Raw genomic sequence first — 10,901 nt, 5'->3', positions numbered from 1 at the left:
AGGCTCTGCTCCTTCCCTCTACCCCTCAGCCTGACTGCTGCTCACTAGATGTCTAGCTTGGGACTCCCGGGAGAACTTGCTTGGGTCTCGGAAAAGGCCAGGCTAGAAGCGTGGTTTTTGGTTTTGGTTTTGGTTTTGCTAGAGAACCTCATTCTTTGAGGCCAAGGGTGCTCTAAAGTTTATAGTTTCATTGCTTGTCAGAGAGCGCCACAGATGCTTGAGTTTGTGTTTTTCAATCACCTTCTCACCGAATGATTGGAACTGAGCCTAAGGAACAATCAGAAAAACAACAGCACCTGACATTTCTTGTCTCTTACAATATACCTGCCATCACATTAGCCTCTTCACATAGATAGCTTCAACGACAAAATTATGCATGTGCCGTTCTTGGGTCCATGTAGTAGTTAAGGAATACTAAAATTTTTCAAACAAAATTTAAGGGAATTTGTTGCTAGTAGACCTGCCTTACAAGAAAAGTTAAAGTTCTTCAGAAAGTAGGAAAATATATAGGTCAGAAACACAGATCTAAGGAAAGAAAGGAGATTAGAGAAAAAGTAAATTAGGGTTATTAAATCTCTTATTTTCTAATTCTTAATTGGTCTAAGAGTTTGTTCAAAATAAAAATAGTAATGATTTATTTATTATAGCTTACAGATAAGTGATATGAATGATGCAATGTTGGAAAGGATAGAAGGAAAGAATTAGGAAAATGCTGTTACAAGGTACTTGAAGTACCAACTAAGCAATTAAATGATATTTGAATGTATGTTTGAATCAGTTGGAAATGTATACTATGAACTGTAGGGCAATCACTTATGTTTTAAAAAAAGATAAAGAATGGACATGCTAAGACAGAAGAGAAAATGTAATTATCCAAAATACTCAATTAAAATCAGAGAAGAGTGTAAAAGGGTGAAAAACAGAAAAGAAATAAAAATCAATAGCAATAAATAGAAGGCAGTAATGAATATGATTGGGTTTTCTATATGACATTGGCAGAGACAGTTTTAGCTCAGCATCAAAACAACAAAATACTCAGGAAAAAACTTAACCAAGAAGACTATAAACTACAGAAAACCCCCTACATACAAAGCTTCAAGTTGCAAACTTTCAAAGATGTGAACGTGGGGGTTCCAGCGTTGGGCATGAGTGAAACTGCAGTTTGCCCTCTGTTTCCTATTGCTGATGATCCTTCAGCTCTACCATTTCCCACCTCCACTTGCTCGTCCTCTAGTCAGTAACTGTTGTTACTTGTCAGTTCACCTGATGCCATCCCCTGCAAGCCAGCTGTTGTAATATACTACTGTACTTTTCAAGGTACTATAAGATTTAAAATGTTTTCTTTATTTTTGTGTTTTTTTATGTATTGTATGAAAATTATTATAAACCTGTAACAGTACGGTAGTATATAGCTGATTGTGTTAGTTGGGTACCTAGGCTAACTTAATTGGACTTATGAACAAAATTAGACTTATGAATGTGCTCTCAAAATGGAATTCTTTAGTATATAGGGGACGTACTGTATTGTTGAACAAAATTAAAGAAGACACAAATAAATGGAAAAATCTCATGTTGTGAACTGGAAAGCTTAACATTATAAAAATGTCCAGGTTAGATACACATCTAACATTCTTGAATTGTATTATAATAGTATGAAGTAAAAAAGGATTAATATAGAAAAGTTAATTTCCTGCTTAATTACCTGTAGTGAACAATTGGAGTTTGAAATTAAAAACTCAATATCATTTACATGAGCACCAAAACAGAAACAAAAACAAAAGAATGATGATATACTTAGTTGTATATTAACAACAAGAGGAAAACTACAAAACAGTGATGAAAGAAACCAAAGGAAAGACAAAGAATGGAGAGATATTCTATGGACATCGATAAGAAGAAAATATTATTAAGGTGTCAATTCTTCCCAAATCTATACATAAATGAAAAAATGTGTATATAATTTGATGAATTCCTAAACAAAATTGATGTTTTTGAACTGTGGTGTTGGAGAAGACTCTTGAGAGTCCCTTGGACTGCAAAGAGATCTACCCTGTCCATTTTAAAGGAAATCTTTCCTGAATATTCATTGGAGGGACTGATGCTGAAGCTGAAACTCTAATACTTTGGCCACCTGATGTGAAGAACTGACTCATTGGAAAAGACCCTAATGCTGGGAAAGATTGAAGGCAGGAGGAGTAGCGGACAACAGAGGATGAGATGGTTGGATGGCATCACCGACTTGATGGACATGAGTTTGAGTAAGCTCCAGGAGTTGGTGATGGACAGGGAAGCTTGGTGTGCTGCAGTCCATGGGGTCAAAAAGAGTCAGACACGACTGAGTGGCAGAACTGAACTGAACTGAACTGAACTGAAAACAGAATTCCAGTGGGTTATTTAAATGTTATTGACAAATTGAAAATTGATTCTAAAAATTATGGAAAGATAAAAGGCCCTTGGAATGTACAACAGAAAGTATCAAGACTAATATAAAGTATGTAGTTAGTAATAATATATCAATACTGACTCATCAATTATAACATGCAAGTTGTTAATCATATGAGAATATGGGGGGTAGTGAATGAGTATATGGAACTGTATTCTCCACTCAAATTTTCTGTAAATCTGTAAAACAAAATCCACAAACTGATTCTAAAGTTTATATAGAAAGGTCAAAGACCTGGAGTAGCAAACACATTATAAAAGAAGAATAAATTTGGAGGATGGACACTCCCTTGTCTTCAAGACTTACTATATAGTTGCATAATCAGAACATGTGGTATTGGTGAAAGAATATACAAATAGATCATGAGAAAATAATAGAAACTCCAGAAAAAGAGTCACATCAATAGTCAACTGTTCCTTGACAAAGGAGCAAATGCTATTCAGTGGAAAAAGGATAATCTTTTGCAGAAGGCATGTGTGAGCAACTGGATTATCCACATATAAAAATGAACCTGGTCACCAATCCTACACTTTTCACAAAAGTTAACTGAAAATAAATTACAAATCCGAATGTAAAACTCACAACTATAAAACTCCTAGAAAACAACAAAGTGAAATACCTAGATGACACTAGATGGCAATGACTTTTTAGATATAACACTAAACACTTGTTCCATAAAAGAAAAAAATAATTGAACTTCATTAAAATTAAAAGCTTCTTACTTATCTGAAAGTTTACTTTGGGAATTAGGGGGAAAACATGCCGTATTTTGTTTTGAGAAGCATTCGGGCTCCCGTGGTTAACACTTTCCATTGGAATGTATCCAGAGGAAACTGATCAGAATGGGTAAGATTCCTTACTTACTGAAAATCTGGTAGATATCAGACATTTCAGAACTTCTGCCTGAATCTGATTTAATTTTTTAAAACTTCCCTATGAACTGAAATTATCATTCTCATTTTACAGATGGTCCAGCAAGTTCAGAGGGAAGTGTTTTGCCAAAACTCACAAAGGCAGAATAAGTGACATCATCAAAATAAGAACTCTAGCTTTTTATTCAAAGATCAGTGCTTATTATTTCAAATATGGCTTACAAGAAAACAGACTGCAGCAGCCTTGGAACAGGGTAGTAATGAGTCATCATTGGAGGCATTCAAAGAGAATTAGAATAGGATTGCTGTAGAGGAAATTTACATGTCACGAGGAATGAATAATTATAAGGACATTAAGGTTCTTCAAACTGAGAGTCTATGATTCCACAGGTCCTCAGCGAAAACACAGAGTTAGGTGAATACAGATGGACCCATAATACACACCATTTAATAAATTGTTCTTTTTAAAAAACATTTTATTGAAGTACAGTTGATTTACAATGCCGTGTTAATTTCTGCTGTATAGCAGAAGAAACAGTGAGGATGGGCATCCTTGTCTTGTTCCAGATTTTAGTAGGAAGACTTACTGCTTTTCACCTTTGAGTATTATATTAACTGTGACTTTGTCATAAATAGCTTTTATTACATTGAGATATGCTTCCTCTAATCCCACTTTGAGAAGAGATTTTATCATGAATGAGTGTTGAACTTTATCAAATACTTTTTTTGCATCTACTGACATGATCATATGGGTTGATCTTTTGCTGATGTGTTTTGCATTGATTGACTTGCCTTTGTTGAACCATCCTTATGCATCCAAACTGGTTGTGGTGTATAATCTTTTTTGATGTGTTGCTGTTTTACGCTTGCTAACATTTTGTTGAGAATTTTTGCATCTATATTCATCAAAGATATTGATCTGTAATGTTCTTTTTGGGTAGTGTCTTTGGTTTTGGTATCAGGTTGATGGAACCTTCATAGAATGTCTTCAGCAGTGTTTCCTCCTCTTTAGCCTTTTGGAAGAGTTTTGGCAGTATCCGTATATGTTCTTCTTTGTATGTTTGGTAGAATTGCCTGTGAAGCCATCAGGTCCTGGACTTTTGCTTGTAGGAAGGTTTTTGTTTGTTTAAACGTGTTCTATTTCATTTCTAGTGATTGGTCTGTTTGAATTATCTATTTATTCTTCTCCGGTGGCTTAAATGGTAAAGAATCTGCCCACAATGCGGGAGACCCAGGTTCAATCCCTGGGTTGGGAAAATCCCCTGGAGTAGGAAATGGCAACCTACTCCAGTATGCTTGCCTGGAGAATTCTGTGGACAGAGTTGCCTGGCAGGCTACAGCCCATGGGGTTGCAAAGAGTCAGACATGACTGAGGAGCTAACACTTTCACTTTCATTCTTGATTCAATTTTGGTGATCTGTATGTTTTTAGAAACGTGTCCATTTCTTCTAGGTTGTTGAACTTGTTGGCATAAAATCATTCATAGTATTTTCTGATGTTTTTTTGCACTTCTGTGTTAACAGTTGTTATTTCTTCTTTCTCACTTCTTACATTGTTTATTTGGGTCCTTTCTCTTTTCTTGGTGAGCCTGGCCAGAGGTTTGTCAATTTTGTTTACCCTTTCAAAGAACCAACTCTTGGTTTTATTGATTTTTTTTCCTATTATGTTTTAATCTCTGTTTTATTTACTTTATCTCTGATCTTTATTATTTCTTTTCTTCTGCTGACTTTGGGTTTTGTTTGTGCTTTATTTTCTAATTCTTTTAGGTGGTGGGTTAGGTTGTTTAAGCAAGATTTTACTTGTTTCTTAAAGAAGGTTTGTATTGCTATGATCCTCCCTCTAAGAACTGATTTTGCTGCCTCTCATAGAGTTTATATGGTTGTGATATCATTGTCATTTGTCTCAAGATATTTTAAAATTGAGAATTAAATCATTGATATATTGGTATTTAGTAGTATGTTTTTTAGTTTTCATGTAGTTGCTTTTTTCCCATTTTATTTTCTGTGAATGACTTCTAGTTGTATACCACTGTGGTCAGAAAAGACACTTGACATAATTTCTATACTCTTAAATTTGTTGAGGCTTATTTTGTTCCCTGGTATGTGGTCAGCCCCAGAGACTGAACCATGTATACTTGAAAAGAATGTGTATTCTGTTTTTTGGGGGAGGGTATAATGTTGAATGTATCAATTAAGTCTAACTGTTCTATTGTATCATTTAGGATCTCTGTTGCCTTGTTGATTTTCTAACTAGAAGATCTGTGAGCAGGGTGTTTAAGTCTCAGACTATTATTGTATTCCTGTCAATTTCTTTTATGTCTATTAGTATTTATTGTATATATTTAGGTGCTCCAATGTGTGTTAAGTCGCTTCAGTCATGTCCGACTCTTTGTGACCCTATGGACTGTAGCCCACCAGGCTCCTCAGTATTTGGGATTCACCAGGCAAAAATACTGGAGTGGATTGCCATGCCCTCCTCCAGGGACTCTTTCTGACCCAGGGAGCGAACCTACATCTCCTGCAGCTCCTGCATTGGCAGGAGGGTTCTTTACTACTCTGCCACCTGGGAAGCTAGGTGCTCTATACTGGGTGCATAATATTGACAAGGATATTGATCCTTTCATCAGTATATAATGTCCTTTATCTCTCTTTATAGTCTTTGTTTTAAACTCTAGCTTGTCTGATATGAGTATATATTGACTCCAGTATTCTTACCTGGAGAATTACATGGACAGAGGAGCCTGGCAGGCTACAAGTCTCTGGGGTCGCAGAGTTGGATACAACTGAGCAACTAATATTTTCACCACTTTTCACTTTTCAAACCTTGTTTTCCAGTTAATACTTGTATTTCTTACTTGATCCTTTCATTTTCATTTTTTTTGGTTTTTCTTTTTGTGGTTTGACAATTTTCATTCATGTTATGCTTGTGTTTCCCCGTTTTGGTTTTTGTCAGTCTGTTGCATATTTTGATTTGTGGTTAGCTTGTTTTTCAAATATGTTAACCCCCTCCTATATATACTTGCTTTAGACTAAAAATCAGGGAGGCTCAAACATATTCTTAAAATTAACCCTACATTTTCTTACCCTCCTTCCCTCCTTTTAGATTTTGCTGTCTTCTTTTACATCTTCATGTTTATCCTTTCATTGTGGTTATTATTGTCTTCACAAAAATTTTTTTTAACTGGATACTGGGTTATTTAAGTGATTTACTTTCCAATTGTGATTTTCTTTTTTCTTTAGATTCTTACTTCTTTTATATTTAAAGACTTCTCCATATTTCCTTTAGGATTGATTTAGTATTTCTACATTCTTTTGTTTTTTGCTTTCCCAAGAGTTTATCTCTCCTTCTATTCTAAATGATAATCTTCTTGGGTAGAGGATGCTAAGTTTTTTCTCCTTTTACGACTTTGACTATTTCATCACTTTTCTCCGGACTGCAACATTTCTTTGGTTCCCTTGCAATTAACTCTTTGATTTTCTCTTGCTGTCTTTAGAGTCCTCTCTTTATCTTTAGCTTTTGCCATTTTAATTATAATACATCTTGGTGTAGGTTTGTTTGGGTTCACCTTGTTTGCGACCATCTGTGGTTCCTGTACTTGGATACCTCTTTCCTTTTTAGGTTTGGGAAGTTTTCAGTCTTAATTACTTCATATACATTTTGAATCCCCTTTTCTCTTTCTTCTTCTTCTGAATCCCTGTTATGCATTGATTGGCACACTTTATACTATCCCATATGTCTCTCAGATTGCTTCTTTGTTTTTTGTTGTTTGTTTTTAATTTGACTTTCTGTCTGCTGTTCTGATTAGGGGATTTCTATTATTCTGTCTTTGAGATCATTTGCTTTTCTGCATTATTCAATCTGTTATTCATTGCCTTTAGCTCAGCTTTCACCTTGGCAAATGTGTTCTCATTTTTCTTGCTCCTCCCTTTAGTTTCTAGTTTCTTTTAATTTGTATTTTTATCAATAGCCTTTCTTAAATCCTTTAATATTTTCATCACCTACTTTTTGAATTTGTTATCTAATAGACCAAAGTGATCTGTTTCATTGTTCTTTTAGGGGACTTCTCTTGAAAATTAAAAGATTGGGAGTGGATCCTGTGCTTCTCATTTTACTTTTAGTATTCTTACTCTATGAGTTTAGGAGAAGCAACTACTGTGTTCTTGGTGAGATATCTTTATGTGAGATATCTCTGTATAGCCTGCATGGGTTTAATATGTTTGGTGTGAGGATTATTTTTAGTATGGATGCATGCTGCCTCTTTTCTCAGTGTATGCTGGCCATTATCCCCTTGATAGGAGGTGTGACTGGTGTTCAGTTACCAGAGCCTGCATGGATGTTGAATGGGGCTTTCCTTTTTCTGTGGTTGTCATACACCTGTAGGGGCAGGGTCTGCTCCCTAGTTGTTGGAATGGAAACCCCCAGATCCATTTCTGAGCTGCAGTGTGAGGTGGATGGGACTGGAGCACTTCCACTGGGAGAGGAACCACTGAGCATTCCTCCACTGGAGCGGTCTACTGGGGCATGTGCTCTGTTGTATTGCCTGGCACCCACTATGGGGTTCACAAAATACACTGCTGTTGGCACTGCCCTTGGCCCTGCTTCAACCATTGGTATGCTGGAAATCAGCCCTGGTGATCTCAGGTGGTGTTTTCACAAAACCACCAGTGCAGATCCACCAAAATCAGGTACCAGAACCACTGTAGTTACACTCCGGGACCTACCATGGGAGCTATGGAGGCAGCCTAGACCCTGGCCCAGCCTAGCCTGCATGGGCATATGCCCACAAAGCCCACAAAGTCAGACTCATCCCAGCTGTGGGGGCACCCAATGTCCAGTTGGTTGTCCTGCAGGTGCTGAATTTACAAAGCTGGCTGCAGAGGTGTAAATCCATAGATTTCACAGCTATGGGGCTTTGCTCTGATTTCAACCCTGCCTATGTGTTGGCAACTATGCCTCCAGAACTGGCAGAGGCAGTGCTGTGGGGCTGAGACAGCACAAGCTTCTATGGCAGGCCCCGCCCCTTCTTTGAATGCCCTTTAACAATGGTGCTTTACTTCTCTGCTGTACCACACTCAAGCCTCTTCAGGCTGTTTCCATGCAGCTGCCAATCTGAGTCATTTCCCTGGTCTTGTCCTTTAAAGCCTGAGTTTCAGTACCTAGCATGCGCCTGCACCAGTGGGTGTGTGTCTTAGACTGAGGAGTTGAGGGTAGTTGGACAAACCATCTGTGCAGTCTCTTTCCATTCTGCCTGCCACAAACCTGTTATAGATCTCTCCCTCCTGACCTTCTGAAGCTCCCTTTCTGTCCTGGCTAATTTCTCAGCAAATGAGGGGGGTTCCCAGGGTGTGGTAACCATTCCTCTTTCACAGCTCCCTCCCTGAGGCACAGGTGTTGTCCATTTTTTTTCCCTTACATCCTACCCAGTTACATGGAGATCTTTCTTTCATTTCCAGATTTCAATTTCAGCTCAGAATTGTTTCACATGTATTTTTGATGTATCTGTGGGAAGAGGTGAGCTCCGGAGTCTTTTGACTCTGCAGTTTTAATGGGAGCCAATAAATTGTTATTTTCCTTTCTTTGCAAATAATAAGTAGCTATAATTTCATTAAAGATCCAGTTATCCAACATTACATGTGCTTAGTCGCTCAGTAGTGTCCAGCTTTCTGTGACCCCATGGACTGTAGCCTGCCAGCCTCCTCTGTCCATGGGGAGTCTCCAGGCAAGAATACTGGAGTGGGTTGCCATGCCCTCCTCCAGAGGATATTCACAACCCAGGGACTGAGCCCAGGTCTCCCACATTGCAGACAGATTCTTTACCATCATCATCTGAGCCACCATGGAAGCCCAATATTACATGATGTCCTTAATTTTCCTACTATTCTCTAATGGATTCAAGATGGATTCTTTTTTTATTCCAGAAAAACCTGATCTTTGTTTCTACAGCAAAGACTCAGTAAAATCTATGCACAGGATTGACCTGTAGACCCTTTTACCTGTGATTACAGTATAAAAATTTCATACAAAGATGGGCACTATAAAGGACAGAAACAGTATGAACCTAACAGAAGCAGAAGATATTAAGAAGAGGTGGTAAGAATACACACAATAACTAAACAAAAAAGATCTTAATGACCTAGATAACCATGATGGTGTGATCACTCACCTAGATCCAGACATCCTGGAGTGTGAAGCCAAGTGAGTCTTAGGAAACATCACTATGAACAAAGCTAGTGGAGGTGATGAAATTCCAGCTGAGCTATAACAAATCCCCAAAGATGATGCTGTTAGTGTTGCACTAAATATTCCAGCAAATTTGAAAAATTCAGCAGTGGCCACAGGACTGGAAATGGTCAGTTTTCATTTCAAGCCCAAAGAAAGGCAATGCCAAAATGTCCAAACTGCCACACAATTGCACTCATCTCACATGCTAGCAAAGTAATTCTCAAAATTCTCCAAAGGAGGCTTCAACAGTACATAAACTGATAATTTCCAGATGTTCAAGCCAGATTTAGAAAAGGCAGAGGAACCAGTGATCAAACTACCAACATGTTAATGGATCACAGAAAAAGCAAGAGAGTTCCAGAAAAATGTCTACTTCTGCTTTATTGACTACGCCAAAGACTTTGACTGTGGGTCACAACAAACTGTAGAAAATTCTCACAGAGATGAGAATACCAGACACATTACCTGCCTTCTGAGAAATCTGCAAACAGGTCAAGAAGCAACAGTTAGAACCAGACATGGAACAATGGATTGGTTCCAAATCGGGAAAGGAGTACGTCAAGGCCATATATTGTCACCCTGCTTATTTAACTTCTATGCAGAGTACATCATGCGAAATGCTGGGCTGGATGAAGCACAAGCTGGAATCAAGATTGCTGGGAGAAATATCAATAATCTCATACACACAGATGACACCACCCTCATGGAAGAAAACAAAGAGAAACTGAGAAGCCTCTTGATGAAAGTAAAAGAGGAGAGTGAAAAAGCTGGCTTACAACTCAACATTCAAAAAACTAAAATCATGGAACCTGGTCCCACCACTTCATGGCAAATAGATGGGGATACAACAAAAACTGTGACAGATTTTATTTTCTTGGGCTCCAAAATCACTGCAGATGGTGACTGCAGCCATGAAATTAAAAGACGCTTGCTCCTTGGAAGAAAAGCTATGACCAACCTAGACAGCATATTAAAAAGCAGAGACATTACTTTGCCTTAAGTCAAAGCTATGGTTTTTCCAGTAGTCATATATGGATGTGAGAGTTGGATTCTAAAGAAAGCTGAGTGCCAAAGAATTGATGCCTTTGATCTGTGGTGTTGGAGAAGACTCTTGAGAGTCCCTTGGACTCCAAGGAGATGCAACCAGTCAATCCTAAAGGAAATCAGTCCTGAATATTCATTGGAAGGACTGATGTTGAAGCTGAAGCTCCAATATTTTGGCCACCTGATACAAAGAACTGATACAAGGTCACTGGAAATGACCCTGATGCTGGGAAAGATTGAAGGCAGGAGGAGAAGGGAATGACAGAGGATGAGATGGTTGGATGGCATCACCAACTTGATGGACATGAGTTTGAGGAAGC

This window comes from Bubalus kerabau, chromosome 6, assembly GCF_029407905.1.
Source record: "Bubalus kerabau isolate K-KA32 ecotype Philippines breed swamp buffalo chromosome 6, PCC_UOA_SB_1v2, whole genome shotgun sequence".
Taxonomy (NCBI): Eukaryota; Metazoa; Chordata; class Mammalia; order Artiodactyla; family Bovidae; genus Bubalus; species Bubalus kerabau.
This window is presented reverse-complemented; position numbering follows the sequence as displayed.